This window comes from Aquila chrysaetos, chromosome 4, assembly GCF_900496995.4.
Source record: "Aquila chrysaetos chrysaetos chromosome 4, bAquChr1.4, whole genome shotgun sequence".
NCBI lineage: Eukaryota > Metazoa > Chordata > Aves > Accipitriformes > Accipitridae > Aquila > Aquila chrysaetos.
In genome coordinates this window covers 54,972,794-54,989,538 of record NC_044007.1, presented here as the reverse complement: position 1 = coordinate 54,989,538, position 16,745 = coordinate 54,972,794, and positions in this window count along the sequence as shown.

Genomic DNA, 16,745 nt, shown 5'->3' with positions numbered 1-16,745 from the left:
CCTGCCCTACGGAGTGAATAGCTGCTATTCTTTGCACATGTGCATTCATGTGTGCACATGCATCCCAGAAGGTTAAGCCCCTGTCTCCAGTTGCTGTACTAGATGCACTTGCCACGTATTTGCTTAGTAAACATACCTCCTACTAACGCTGTTTCCCCTGATTTCTTTCACATGAGACAGTTCATTCTGAAAATCCTCAGCTACAAGATGAACTACGAAAGCCATCTGCTTCCGGAACAGGGAGAGTGAATATAATAAATCTTCTTTGCCTCACTGGTGGGATATTCACCCTTTCCCACAGCTCACTGTATGTGTTTATTTCCAAGGAGGACAACTGTGTTAGCCAGTGTTGTCTTGCCCTCTCTTGCTGAGGGATTACCTATAAAGCAGTGATCTTTAATATTTCCTTCCAAGGTAAAAACTGTTCCTGGGACACAGTTTGCCCTGACTTGTGACAGTTTACTAGGTCCAGCTGACTTCAGATTTTGCATAGACTGCACCCCTGGTTTGTTTTTTTACCCACTATAGTTAGAAGAGTAGACTTTCAGATTTGAGAATCTACAGTGGTGAGGATCTAATAATTTGCTTGGTACTCCACCAATTGAAGAAGTTTATATCTGTGTAGTCTAGCAACAAGTAAAACATGTTGTCAGATCTTGTAATTCCTCCCATCATATTTCCCAGAGTTATAGGTACTTTTATACAGCCACTTTGTTTTACTGAGCATTAGACTTCCTAAATCTATAGGCAGGAACAGGAAGTCTTGTCCTCTTCTGTTTAGACCACTGAAACCTGCAGGGAGCAACAGAAGCTGCACTGTTTTGGGAAAATGGCCCTCTCAGTGCTGAGCTGCTTTTGTGGCTCTTCTGTTGACCTCATATGTTTCTTTATTTTCCTATATTCACTTCCAGACAGCAGTCAAATAAAGAGATCCACAAAACAGAGATATCTGACATACCAGAGGTGCAAGGACCCAGTATGTCCTTGCATCATCCTCAAGTTTAAAGAAATCGGCCCCATGCCATGCTTCCCTCTGGTGACTGTGTGAAAGAACACAAGGCTGCAAATTTCTTTATTTCCTTGGCACTTGAGATGCGGAGATGCCACCAAGTCAAGAGCTGTTTCAGCTCAGGAGTTATACAAGCTCTTCCTTCTGTTTGCTAAAGCTGGCTTCAAAGATCAGTGCCTGAGTCAGGCGACAGCTTGCTCACCACTGTGCTCAGAGGAGCTGGATGGATGAGAAAGAAGCATGTCTCAAGCCAGGCTCCAAGGAATAAAACTTTGCAGAAGGCACTGGGCTTCTACCTGACCAGGAATATTCCTCCACCAGGTGGAGCAGTTAAACAAGTCCTTCCTTGTGTGGGGTTGTGTTGGTGTTTTGTTTGTTTTTATTTAATTAAAAAAAAAAAAAAAAAAAGGAAAGAAGCCCTTGGGTGCTCCATGTTCACTGCTAGGCAGGAAAGCAAACACAGTACTCCAGCAAACAAGTTTGGAATTCAAGACTGCTCTTCAGGGTACCTGACCTCCGAAAAAAACATTTTCTTCAAGGCCAAATTGGTACATCTGCTTCTGTAATTTGACTTGTACCTTCAGCCTTTTCTCCTCTTCCTTATAATGCAAGGAAACACTGAAGTTTGCAAGATAAAGTTAACCTCCACTGTTTGGTTGGGTTTTGGGTTTCTTTTGCCTGCTTTTTTTTTTTACTCCAATTAACCTGTACTGTTGTCTCTCAAGGTCACCTTTTTCCTTGCTCTGAAAAAAATGCTTGAGAAAAAAAAATTGGATCAGTCCTGTACTCCCTGTTTTAATCTCCATGTTCCAGCATATCTGACATAACATGTTTTTCCTTGATTTAGGTAAAACCCCCTGTCATTATTGCATCTTTCATTCTTTAAACAGTTTTCCCTGTACCTGCATTGTGTGTAGAAGCAGAACTGTAGAAATTACTGCCATGTTATGACTCTGAAGCTGCAAAAAATTCTGTATATCATATATACTAATTCCTTACTTCCTTGAAAAATCCCTTACTCTTAGATTTTATAACTCCATCTGCCCTGGTAAGAACTAGGTTAACATCTATTTTGCCTGCTGCAGGCTAGAAGGCTTTTTCTTTTTTTTTTTTTTCCCCTTTCAAATATCTACAACTTAGGCTATTGGCTTGATTATTTGGAAAGTTAAACATCCAACTAGGAGGCACAGTGAGAGACTGAGAATTAGGATCCTAGCTAAGGTAAGGGGACTGCATACACAGCTGGTGACATATAACTCCAGGATCTGCATGACCTGCGATTTGGAGGTACAATAATAAACAGCCCTTAACAGATTATGCTGTCTGGATACTAGCAGCTTTCAGTGTGCAGATGGTGATGCTGTCAGGAAATGTCAGCCTTCGGTCTCTAAATGTCTGTCACATTTCATTAGGGCGCACAGATGACTGTGTTCCCTCTAACACTGAGGCTCGACAACAGATAACAAATGAGTTCTGCTGGTAATCGCCCTTTTCCTTATTATTTCGTGATCCATTCGTTTCACCCAAGCACCCATATCTACAGAAGCAAAAAATGCTTCCATGTAGGAATTTTCACGTTGTTGGTAACAATAAACGTGTCATCACTGAGGGAGATGCCAAATGCTCTGCAGAAGGGCAAAGAAACTCAATTTCCTTCCAGTATGCATCTCTAGAGGAACAATGCATCAGCCTAAGGATTCAGTGTATGTTTGCAGACACCAATAGGAGACAGACAATTCCTCTTTGTTTTGCGACTGTCCCTTTGGGTATTAGATTGTACCATGTCTCTCTGGCTGTCATTTTGCCTCCACCTTGGACTGAAACTCCAACAGTGCAGATGCAAGGAGAACAGGTGGTATAAAGGGACACGAACAAGACATGGTTTTGCCCTAGCAATACAAGAGCATAGCTAAAAACCCTACTCCCTCCCCAACCTTCCTGGCACACAGTAGTGGAGCAACAGCTGAAGTGACATGGTCTGGGGACCCTAGTCTCTTCTGTTACATCACCTTCCTGATCAAATATAGGAGGACCCCACCAGACCACCAACACAGGAAAAAAGGCCAGAAGTGGACACTGAAGACCCTTGAAAACATCAGTCCAAACTCTGAGATGATGCTAGAGCTACAGAGCTGGTCTGAGGATGCAGTTTTCCTACAGATTTTTCCCATAGATCTTTATGCCTTATAACATAAATCACTTACGGTATGTTTTTGCAGAGAACATTCTTTTGGGTGAAATGAAGCAGCAGTTTCTTTTGGGGAAATAAATTACCAGCAGAAGCTTGCCCAACCCAGAGGAGATCCTCACTGCTCAGTCTTTCTTGCCTGCTTTATGTGTGCTTTATGGATTAAAAAACCCCCACTGAACAACACAGTAATTTTGGGGTGAACAATTTCTGATAAATGAAACCTAGTGCCTGTGTGTGATAGCAGAAAGCCTGTGATATAATGTGACATGAAGCCCACAGCTGAACATATATGTCAGACTGTCAGCACTGTTTTCATAGTCCAGTACAACTCCACACCAAAAGTCTTGCACACTACTCCTGGTTATTTCTGGTTTGCTGATTAGGCTTTTGCATGTATATGTGGGAGAGAGAGACAGGTTGATACCACACTTTGTCTTTTTAAAAAGTCTTTCTTCTGCTGTTAATAGAAAACCATTAACTTACCTGGAAACAAAGAAAACTTGTTTTGGCTGCAGCTGAAAGAAATCAAGGGATGAGGGAGCAGCTGCACTTTTGTGTTCACATTTGGTACATTGATAGGTTCAGAAACCATTAGTAACTTCAGAAAACAAAGATTTCCAAAGGTGTTTTCTGGACCATGTTAGAGCAGGAGTAGCTAATAAATATTCAGTAGGCTTTACTTTCAACAGACACCTTTCCTGTGTGCTTATAAATGAACTTCTTATGATCTTACTCTCTATCATCCACAGTGGTCCTAAAATCTTGTGTGAGCAGCTTCTGGTTTTACATATATCTTCAACTACACCTCCTAGAGACAAATCAATGATAGGGAGTTGTTATTTTCTAGCAAATGGGGTAAGGGATTCTTGCAAGTCAGCTGTTTTCACAGACCAGCTCTACCTGTCCCTCTGCAAAAAGGCAGCCTGCCAAGTTAGTGATTATGCATCACTCTATACCCATCACAGCATATCAAGAAAAAAAGCCACAGGCCCCCAGCTGAGCTTTAGAAATTGTATGTGCTTATGTTTTAATTTTGTTAAAGGCACATCATGTTTCTGCAAGAACAGCACCTGGAGGAGCACTGGCTCTAGCTCATTCCCGTTTTGAAATCTGCAGCATATTTTAAAAATTATTATTATTTTGGAAGAGTTATGTAAATAAATCAATACTTTGAACGAGGTGTAGAAATTTTTTGCTAGTTTCTGAGTAAATCTTAGTCATGTTTGCCTTTATTTCTGAACCTGGTTGCAGTTAATGAGTCCGAGCTTCTAAAAGTTCCTGGCAGGATTCTCACCATCTTGAAAGGACCCTGGATTTCACCCAGTTAGACTTCTAACACTGGCTTCAAAGCTGCTGCTGCTGCTGCTGCTGCTTACACGTTATACAAATCGCAGTCCATATCTTGGCAACAAACTATATTCAACAATAAGCAATGACCTCAGGTGAACCTGAGTTACCCATTTATGTGAACGTCTGAGGTAAGTGGTGGAGTTTTCTTTGCCTGACTCCCTAAGAAAGCAAGGTTTATGCGCTCACATTAGCTGTCTGTGTTTGTGCCTCCTGACAGCTTTTGTATGTGTTGGCCCGTGCAACAAAACCTGACAGAAGGGTCTCAGGATGTGACACCCCTTCCCACATGGAGATGGAGCGTCATGGGAAAAATAGTGGGGAAGGCTTGATTTTGAGGGATGCTTTAAGGAAAATACATTTCCCCTGAGCATGTTTGAGCTACACACTCTTTTAGTCTCAGATATATATAACTCAATTACTCTAGGGTTCATGTTATTATTTATAATAGGTCTTACTTCATTTTAAGACATTTCAGTACAGATGAGTTTTTGGAGTTTTGGGTGGGGTTTTTTAAGGTTTTAAATTCCTTACATAAATTACAGGAGGACTCTTCATTTGAGACCTAGACAGCAATATTTGACAGAATTATGCTATCTAAGCCAATTTACAAAAGAAAAATACTCTCTCCATAGGTGCATTCTGCAAAGGACTGGAAATAAAAAAATTCACACATTTTTACAAAAGGGAGAGAACAAAGAGTTCCTAAAACATGGGGATTCATTCACTTCACACAATATTCTTCATATAAATGTGGTATACTCAACTTTTATCAAGTTTCATACCTTCAGTAATGCTTAAAACTTTGTAAGACACACACACACACAAAAAAAAAAAATCAGAAAAAGTTGCTGGAATCAAACTGTGAATATAGGTACTTTAGTACTAAGATACACGAACAAATGAAATTTCTGTCCTTTTCTTCTCCTTTGCCATTATGTTTTTTAGCTAAAAGCTACATTTAAGACCAAAGAACTTGTCGTTTATCCTTTGTCGCAGATTACTCTTCAAAGAATGCATTACATCATAAGCTGCAGCAAATACAAGATCTGATTGCTCTTAACATTCAAACCATATCATAAGAAACTCCTCATATTGTAAAAGAATTCTTAGTATTATATATTTATTCACTGGAGGTTTCTCTCAGTCCTTTTAATGTACAAAATACAAGTTCCAGCTATGCAGTCTTCAGCTGATGCACAGATAGAAATTCCCAGAACACGGAAAACATGTTAAAACCCTTTCAATTGCAAATACAAAATTAGCCACTTGGTGAAGATATGCCTCAACATTTCTGAATATTCAAGTGACATATACTTTGCAGTCTTAAACACTTGAAAAATGACTGAAAATTCAAATGATGACAGCATATTATTTTCCAACTATAATGCTTTCCTGCGTTATTAGCCACCAGTGTGGCATTTGCCAAAGTTGTATCACTGTAGTCAGTCTCTACATTTGTAAATATTCCCAACTCCCCTTCACTGCATTCTGAAAATATTCAGGTGATGGAGAATTCTCCTATCCTGCTAATGAGCGGTAACTCTTAGGAATATTTGAATAACTCCTGGGAGTATTTGATATTTCCGTGAATTGTGGCATCAGAGGAAAAACATGTCTTTCCTAAAAAAGTTTTTGATTCCTTTCTACACAGGGATGCCAGCAATACAAGAAGTTTTATTTTACCAGGATATATAGCTCTGGTTTTGTGTGGATGCTAGAAAACAAGGTTATTTCATTAGTGGTTGCAGACAAGCAGTTTAAATAAGGTCAATATCTCAGAGGGTTTTTTTCAAAAGTTTTGCATTTAGTTTTCCTTTTAAACATTGCTTTAACCTCACAAGCAACACCTTTCCCTTTCTATTTCCATCACAGAGCCCGGCAGCTTCCTCAGCCATGCAGGCAGCACCACACTGTGCCACGCCGTGCCACACCGCAGAAACCCCTGGAGCTGGCTCATGCAACTCTGCATGGCTGGTAGCTCTGCATGGGAACTTCAGGGAGCTCTGGTGATGGTGTCCCCCTAGAAACAGCTAGAATTCTCCAGAGGGTCTTTAGTTCTTCACTGAATGTTTGCAATAAAACATACTGAACTCAGTGTGTGGCAAAGACTTGCTGTTTTCAAAGCCAACTTTCGAGGCTTTTACTTCTTTGTGTATTTTTTTACCAGGATTATAACTGCTAAAACAGTGTCTGGGAAATATAATGCAACAGGCTACTTCTTATGGGATTCTGTTAATGGTTTTTGTTTGAGTATTTTTAATTCAGTCAATACAAACTGAGAATTTTGAACTCTATCGTGGGTTTTCTTAAAGGATTTGATTTTCAGGCTTGCTTTCTACACTGCATGTAAGGTTCAGTCGACAGTTACCTCAAATACAATAAAAGGCTTTTGCAAGAGAAAGGGGAAGACCAATTCTTTCTAAGAGAAAAAGCAATGGATGGATTAAAACTGTGGGGGGTGGGGGGGTGGGGCAGTTTTAACAGTAGAGAAACTGGAGGTTTTCCAAGTTAGGGTGGAAGAGGCTGCTGGGAGGGATTGTGGAGTCTCCCTTCCCAGAGAACAGGTGAAAGAAAAGCCTGTCAAAAACAACTAGCTGTAACTGCTCCTGTCCTGACATCATGAATGGGTTAGAAGCCTTCCCAGCAACCTTTCAGACACTTTTTTTTTTTTAATGACTCTGTGATTGTTTAGTTATATACATCATACTGTGAGGATGACCGAGCGCTTGCACAGGTTGCCCAGGGAGGTTGTGGAATCTCCCTCCTTGGAGATACTCAGAAGCCATCTGGACAAGGTCCTGGGCAACTGACTCCAGGAGTCCCTGCTTGAGCAGGGGGGGTTGGAGCAGGTGGCCTCCAGAGGTCCCTTCCAGCCTCAGCCATTCTGTGATCCTGTGAAATTTGATTGATTCAGTCTCTCCTCATTCGAATGAGATCCAAACAAAATTTAAAGAAATAAGGGACTGTCCTTGGAATAAGGAACACATCACAACAGGCAGAAGATTGTTAAAGAGACCTTTGTGATAACCTCACTCCACGAGAGGCCTCAGTGTGAGCTCAGCTCCTACTGCATACTACAAGTTTCCTTGGGCTGCAGGATAAAAGTTTTAATGGATTTAAGGGGGGAACAGGCAAGGAGAATAAATCCATGGAGGGTTACTAAATACAAAAATACTTAGAGACCTATGGAAATCGGAGCTGAAAATGGTTAGACTGGGAGAATATTCAAAAGCTCAGCTTTGCTTACTTGGTTTCTACTCTTCCCTTGGTGTTTGCATGAAGGCAGAACCTCAAGGCATGGGGGGGGCGGTCTCACCACAGCCTCTCCCCCCATGCATGAGCCAGGGGAGGACCAGTCACCTCCTCCCCCTGCCCAGGGAAAGCAAAGCCCAGCTCATGGCCCAGGGAGGACCTTGGCTGCCACAACAGAGGTCCGCGCCAGAGAGTCAGGAGATCTGTCACGGCTGGTGGTAGCAGGTAGGCATACGTGCAGATCCTGTGACTGCCCTAACTCTATATAAAGCATCTATCAGCAAGGAATCAATCAGACATAGCTGGTGATTCTCCACTCTGCAATTTAGATTATATGTCACTGTTTAAGTTTTTTTTAAGCAGATGATGTGACAGGTCAGTTATTGCAGTTGTTAATGTTTAGTGCTCTATTTCAAAATCAGGTTGTCTGCCGCCACAGGTCTGTATTGTTCCCCTTTGCTGATGTCAGGCAGAACCCTTTTAAATCAATCAATTATAAGAAGAATATTTTCCTGTGCCCTTTACTAAGGAAATGTATTCTAACTCAATGCAAATGGGATAAAACTATTAAAAAAAGATTTCCTGTTCCAGCCAAGGCTCTTGGGTTCCATTCAGTCTTACACTACGCTATTTTATGCTGAAGTATGGGCTTTGTTTCAGGAAATTAATATATTCACAATCACAGAGTCCAGAGGTAGAACTGAACAAGGAATAGTGCAGAACTCATTTTGGTGTGTGCCCTCTAAACTCCTTCCTTTGCTAAAGTTGTGTCTGTAGTCCGTAAGTGCAGGGTGACTGGCAGCGGCCACGCAAAACATAGCATTGCATGATGTGCTTGGGAATGACTGATGGAGCCCCGTCATGTGATGCTCAGTGTTTATCCATAGTGAAATGTGGTACTCCCAGCGAGACTCCCATCCTAGGGTGATGAGTGGTCCACAGGGAGTGCAGAGGAGAGAAGATGAGAGCAGAAGGGCAAGGCTTAGCCAAAACTGGAGTCACAACCCACACCTACCCCTTCCACGTCGCTAACTCCAAAACAGGGAATGAAAACAGTCCTGTAGATGTGCACCACCAATGGCCCAAGGAGGGGATAAGAGAATGGCTGAGCCAGAGCCAGGGCAGCCTTTCCCTCAGTGTCCAGTACTCTGCCTCTGAAAAGAAATAGACACAAATGAGAGGGGTGCTACAGAGGGCTGGTGTTGAAAAGCTGCTATTACAAGGCCAGAAATAAAGTTTCTGAACTTAAATTCTGGCTAAGTAGGAAGAAATGAATGTTATTCTGTGCAATTTTTGTCAAAATGCAGAAAACATGTTATTGAAATGCACAATTTATGTTGAATGTGTTTAATAAAACCCGTGACTCAGCTTTCTGGAGGGAAAGTATACAAATCGTTGATATTTCCTGCAGGGAAAAAAACCCAAAACCCAGCAGTTACAAGACAGAACTAAAGCTCTGTGCAGTGGGGTTATCTTTCTTAATATTGTTTTTTTCCTGGCAGCTGTGAGCCATGCGTGAAGTCTTAGTAAGTATTTGCTTAGCATGACTAATAAAAGATGGTAGAGGATGGGAATCTTTTCGTAGAGTAAAAATATTTTTTTGATCTTACCACAAGCTAGCACTAGAAGTAAAAACTCTGAGATTAGTGGAGCTACACAGTTAGTAAAGACATTTCTGAGATATTAGTTGGTGAAGGTGTAAAAATAAAAACATATTCAATTTTTTAACTGAGAAGTTACTAGAAAAAAGAACAAAATTCATTCTTAATGAGCGGGCTGAAAATAATCAAGAACTGAAGCTAAGAAAGGTCCAGCAACGACAGATGCATTTACATGAATCATACGATGTGTTTAATTTCACAATAACAAGGGCTCCGTTGTAAAATATATACTTTGTGTTAATGAAACTCATTTTAACACTAACGTGGAAGTAAGTTATCTGTGTGATAATACAACCTGTTTGTCCTGCTGGTTATAATTTTCTAATTTGCTCTGTATTGGTACCTCCCCCACCATTGGGTGATTTATCTCAATTTCACTGTCATCCTCTTAATGAAGTTAGCCAAGATCCTCCAGTATTAAATTACAGAGAGCACACAGGCCAACGATTTGGAGCTCTAAGCTCTTTAAACTGGCAGTTCCTTCTTGGGGCAAATCTCTTTATTAAAGATTTATTTCATCTGCCCTTTGAAACTAGTGAATTACCATCAATTTGAAAGTTTTGCTAAGGTTATTCCCTGGCAAAAGAGGGGAAGTGGAATCAATCTCTCCTGCTGCAGAGCTGTTTCTTGATATCTGTATCAGGCAACCTTTAAAGAAATTGGATTGTAGTCAGGTTTCCGACACAGCCATATTATATTTTTTTTTTCAACATGACTGCAGTCTGGTTTATTTTAGAGCTGTTTAAAAGGGGATAATTAGTGCACCAATTAAATGGATTGTGAAAGGCTGCTGCTGCCTGCTGCAGAGCATGCTGCACCCCGGTCTGCCCCGGAAGGAGCCGGAGGTGCAAGATGGATGTTCCCATGAAGCAAGGAATGGAAGTGCCTGGTTTGGTTGGCATGCTTAGTTGGAGCAGCTCTAACCGAGGTCCTGCTCTTCAGCTGCTTTGGGGATCCCTGAAGCTCTCTGCTCGAGCCTCGGTCGCCCTCACAGCCTTGGCATTTTCTGAACGATTTCCCAGGATGAAAGCAGCACTACGAGCAAGGGTGCAAGATCACTGCTGCTACCCCAAGTGCTTTCTTGGTCTGACAACTTACTTGCCACAGGTGGCTCGTATCATTTTCAGCAGCCCTCCCTTCAGTATTTTTCAGCCCAAATATTAAAATTTAACTATTTTCTCAACATGTAAATGATTTTTGAGGCTCTATGAGGCAATAGTTGAGGTTTTGAAAGGGGTCCAGCTTCTCTGAGCACAACACCCATGTTAACAGGTCCTTAATTAGATGCCTAAGGTTAAACTGTGTTATGAACCCTTTTCCCTGAGCTTTGAACAAGTGAAGTTTTAGTTTTCCCCTGCTCGCCCTCTGTGTGTGTTTTTACAGCATAAATCTGAGCCCTTGCAAGCTCTGAACATTTTAGATGAGTAAAACTGCCTGGGTATCCTCAAACGCTTACACGGCAATCTAGAGCTTCCCGCCTTTTGGCAGCAGGATAAGGCAGCCTCTGCACAAGCAGCGCTGCCCTGAGGATCTCTTGAGCCTGCGAGAGGTGAACAAGCTGCCCCTCCGAATCAGCAATGCAGATGAGCTTCCTCTATTTTTCTCCTTGAATGAGCATATTATTCTGGGCACTGCAAAGAAAATGGCACTCAACCAAGTTTTTATTTCTTTATTGCACTTCTCTAACTCAGAGCAAGTGGTATTTTAGAGCTTCCTCCAAAAAGAGAAACCCTATATTTGACACAGGACAACTGACCATAAGCAACTGTGCTTACGAGACGATCCATCTCCCCATTTGGTACTTGTTAGGCAGGAGTCAGAAGTAAATGAGTATCTTTTATTTCTGAAACGCTCTCTATTTGATACTTTTATCTACTTTTTCCTACCTGGTACCCAAGTAGGGGAGAGGTAGTAGGGTAGCTGGCGGTTTCATGCGTGCAGACCCAGTGCAGGGGGGACCCAGGGACGGTGGGTGACATGGGCAAGCAGCAAAGGGGCACCGTGGCAGACAAAACCACGCCAGCACCAGCTTTGCTGGCTGGTTGGGAAGGTTTCGTGATTCAGATCAGATGGAAATTCTACACATAGGGTTTGGAGCAGAGAAGTTGTCTCTCTCATGAACATTGTGAGCAGGAGTTTTCTGCTCCTCATCCTGTGGTCGCGCACACCAGTCAGGAGAGAGAAGCAGGGATCCATCTGGAGACGTGAGCCGAGTAACAACTGGACACCGATACGGTTAAGGTTGTTCTAATCTTTAATTGTACAACACTCAGTTATATATTGTTTCTACTTTTTATCACGCGTAAGCCATTTGTTGATTGGTTAGCATGTGTCGTTCACGCGCCTAAACAATAATCTAATTGGATAAGTTCTTCTGATCACGCGAATGGTCCCACCACTTGCATCTTGGTGCCAGTCACGTATACTCAACCTTGTTATACTTTTTATGCTTGCTTTGCAGTTTCGTTTCTTCTCCATGTCGCATTATCTTGAACAGTTTCGATTCCTCGCCTTGAACAGTTTCGGTGCAGTTTCGTTTTCCCATATTCCTCTCATCACTTAGAGTCTGTTCTCTGTTATCAGCCCTGGATTGTCCAAACCCTGCAGTATTATTCCATGACCGTTTTCTGCAAGAAATTCCTCTACAGGAGAGCGTACTGGGTTTAGGAGAAAGGAAGCATTTTGGATGCTCTGTCTTTTCCTCTTGGCTGGTGTAGGCATCACTTCAGTACATCCTGACTCTTCTGAATCACAGCACCCTTCTGCCAACACACTGACCAGAGCAGAGGTTGTCCAGCCTCTGACCTGCAGCCTGTGTCTGTCTTCAAACCAAAAAACTTACTCCCAGCCTCCTGCAGAAGCAGGTAAGGTGTGGGATTTGGGATCCTGCTGCAATATGCTTTTAACAGCTGCCAATGGCTTGAGCCTGGGTTTCCCGGAGTCCCTGCAGCTCTTCCTTCCCCAGGTATCTTTCATCTGAAAATCTTTCACTTGGGTCATCAGGGAAAGGAAGGTTGATGGAGCAGTGGGGTAGGATGGCAAAAGCACAGTATCACAGTCAGACCCACGCATGTGGCCATACCTACACCTGAGGAACTCCCAACAGAGGTAGGAAAAGGGACAGGAAGTCCTGAGGGAAAAGGATCTGTGCAATCAGGTGTGAATTCCTCCGTTTCACTACTCTCTGAGCAGCTTGCCTAAGAAAGCAAACCAACAATGCTCTTTGTAGTTAAACAGAGTTTTCCACCTTGCAACAGTACTAATAAGCACATTTCTTGAGGTCTCAGAAGAATGCTAAAGCAAATTACATCATTTCCTTCTCTTCAAAAGGGGAAGCAAAGTACAAGTGTGGACTCCTCAAAGATGAGTTAATGTAATTTTAGAAGGACATGCCAATAGGTTCGAATGAGAGGCCCCAATTTCATAGTTAGATATTACAAAGAAACAGTGTGGGACTACTGGGTTTCCACTTAATCATCATTTAGGTTGGGTTCTCCTCAGTTTACATGAGAATTTGATTTAAAATTTGACTGTCTGGCAAGGAGAGGAAGATCTCCTGAGATTCTCTGAGTACCTTTCCTGCCTTTTTTTCTGAAGCTATTTCTTTTTTTTTCTGAGAACTTCAGCCACCCTCCCAGGTGAAGGTGTTTGTAACAGCAATTGTCTCTGATTCCTGTGAATATTCAAGTGGGCCAGAAAGGATAGGAGAGATATAGCTGTCTCCTGCCTCTCTGACAGCTGCAGTCCAGCCTCCCATGTATCTCCACCCCATCTTTGCCAGCCTGCTCCAACAGCCCCAGAGTGTTGCCCATGTCCTTGGTTATGTTTCTGGCACTTGTAATTGTCTCTTATGGAAACCTTAGCTCAGGCTGCAAAGCTGGAAGAGAGGTGGTAAAAGGCTTTTTAACAGAAACCAGCAACAGGTAGCAATCCTGATCACAGTGTGTGAGACTGTGTGGCCTGCAGCCCTGCAGGAATATGTCCCATTTTTGTCCTTCATCTACTGTTGTCATCTTAGATGAGAAACTAGTCGGATCCTTGCTAGCATAGAAAGCCAATGGGGAAAACCGCAGATTTTTAGTGGTTTGGTGCACCTTTTCATCACTGTTAAAATAGAAGAACTGCTGCATCACTTGACAGACAGAGAAGCTGTTTGTAAGTTCGCTCAGTGAAGAAGATGCTTGCAGTTATTTTAGGGCAACTGCTCTGGAGGTGAAATAATGAATTTGACATTTAGGGATACTGATGACAATTATTGTCCTCAGTTACTGAGACTGAGAAGCCACTTGCTTTTTTTTATGGAGGACTAATAGCTTAATATTCATTTCAAGTCAGAGATAAGTATCCTGCTGGAAGGTAGATCAATAGTGCCCATCTGTCCTGGTTTCAGCTGGGATAGAGTTAATTTTCTTTCTAGTAGGTGGTATAGTGTTATGTTTTGGGTTCAGTAGGAGAAGAATGTTGATAACACACTGATGTTTTCAGTTGTTGCTAAGTAGTGTTTAGACTAAGTCAAGGATTTTTCAGCTTCTCATGCCCAGCCAGCAAGAAGGCTGGAGGGGCACAAGAAGTTGGGAGGGGACACAGCCAGGACAGCTGACCCAATCTGGCCAACAGGGTATTCCATACCATGTGACATCATGTCCAGTATATAAACTGGGGGGAGCTGGCCGGCGGGGATGGATTGCTGCTCAGGAACTAACTGGGCATTGGTCGGTGAGTGGTGAGCACTTACATTGTGCATCACTTGTTTTGTATATTCCAATTCTTTTATTATTATTATTGTAATTTTATTATTGTTATTATTATAATTATTAGTTTCTTCCTTTCTGTTCTATTAAACTGTTTGAGTTTTGATTTTTTGGTTTGAGGTTGTTTTTTTCTTTTTTCCCAATTCTCTCCCCCATCCCACTGGGTGGGGGGGACTGAGTAAGTGGCTGCGTGGTGCTTAGTTGCTGGCTGGGGTTAAACCACGCCACCATCACAATTTATAATGAGAAACTGTTGATCATACATGCCACTCCCTGATGCCGAACTGAGGATTTATAGCACAGAAAATACACGAGGATATTAAAGTCTTGCACAGTGAGCTGGGGAGGGGGCAGACAGAGAATACTTACTCAAATCTCAGTTAAGAATTTTCCACATCAACACACCTTTTCCACCTCTTGCCATTATATATTGAAATATCATAGGATACTTCAAATAATTATTTTCCTTTTGCCTATTTATCACAGTTCCGAGTATTTATTTTTAATGTCTTCTGTAGATAAAAGTTCATAAATCTTCTAGCTCAAAATGTTTTCCAAACAGAACATTAAAATATTTTGATTATTTTGACACCATTGGGCTAACTCTTCTGAGTGATCCTCTATTCTAATCCTGATCTATGACTCACACTGAGGATGAGGGAGAGAGAGGGGGTTTTTTTTTTCTTCTTCTTGGAAACCCAAGAAGCTGGATTGGTAAAAGCATGTCGGAAGAGGGGAGAGGGCCTTCGTTCATAAGGATGAAGGAGACTGCCCTGTGGTTAGTGAGAATTAAGTGCCCAAGTGACTGTTAAATATCATGACAGGAAAGAATTGCCCTCAGGCACAGAGTTGGCAGGAGAGTAGTCAATAAACAGGTCTATGTACCTGCACTATTTCTAGTAGAAGCTGAGTCCCTCCAGAAATGGCAAGAGAGACGTTTGAGCAGTTGTTTCATCTATGTAGCACATTTTGAAGAGCTGGAACCTGCATTTCTGTGACTTTCACAGGGTGCCAATGAAGTCACTACATTACCCTGAAAAGTACAATAGCATCCCCCAAAACATAGGCCAGCAGAAGGACTTCTCAGAAGTTATCTAAGGGCAATAAGCTGGAGGGAAAAATTCTGGAGCAATGAGGTACTGTAAAACCAGAAATTAAAAGTTGTTCTTAAAGTGCAATGCTAATGGGAGCTGGCTTCAGAACTGGAGTCCTATGGTTGATGTATTTAAAATAGTATTTTCCTTGAATGACAGCATCTGGACAAATCTCTCTTTTAAGTGGATTCTCCAGTGTCTGCTAATGTACGAGCTCCCACAGCAGGCTCTCCCTGAGCTGGGGCACATGGTGTATGCAGCCATCTGTTTTCACAGACTTTGTGAGAGCTTAATTTGTCTGAGATCACTAGACCTTTGTCCAACCTGTATGAAAGCAGACAAGAGACTCAGCAGACTTCATCTTCCCATTTCTGATGATCTGAAAGCTCTCTAGCCACGTATTTAGAAAAGCCTTAATTTGAACATTTCTTTTAATGCAATTGCCTGATGTTTTCTGGTAATAGAATTTTTTATCTCACTTATGGCTCTGCTAGTAATGCCATTTATCAATGGGCATTCTGAATGCCTGCATTTTGTCTAGCTTGTGACATTTTAATGTAGTCAGCGAGTCGCAAAATTTTGGCCAGCCATCCTCTGATAATCAGGGCCTTGGAGAGATGGCAAATGAAACACTGAGAATCAGTCGTCATTTTTAAAATCTTGGTTTATGCTCATATTAAAATGCTCATTAAAATAAAAAAAAAAGGGGGGGGGATGGTGAATCGCTGGTAGGAAAAATACCTGTGAATAAGAGTGGCAGGATTCAGATTGCAGTAGTTGCCATGAGGTACAACCCACATGTAGACTTGGTTTTGGTCTGTACAGCATAGTCTAAACATGGACAGGCTCCAGGTGAGGTTTTTCTGGAGATGATGATTGCCTACAGCACCTACATGTCTGTTTCTAGGTGCTTGAATATCCAGACCAGTGTCTACTATACACTTCCAATTTTAAAACATTAGGCTCTATTGCACGGTAGGGACAGAGAAGACTTCTTGTTCCAGCTGAGTTGTTGAAACACAAAAATACATGATGGTTTCCAAGTTTTGATTGTCTCAGGCATCTCTTACCCTCACATAGTATGGGTAAATATTACTCATGAAAAAAAACATTAGGGTACAGTTGAATATTAACAGCCATCTGTGCTCTACTGCTTTCAGGTCAAAACAACAAGAGCACAGTTTTATTCCTTGGCTTCAAGAATGAAGGACAGTGACTGCTGAAGCTATACATGCTTAAGGTGGGGAATCCTACATCACAGATCCACGAGAAGATTTAGGTTAAAAATTGTGAAATGTTATGCAAAGCCCTTCTGAACAGTCAAGGCAGAGCACCTAGATAGTGTAGCGTTCAGCAGCATAAAACCATGGCTGTATATTTGGTGTCCCAGACCCTGCAGGCTTGGGATGGCACAACATGGGGTAGAGTTCATAGTGC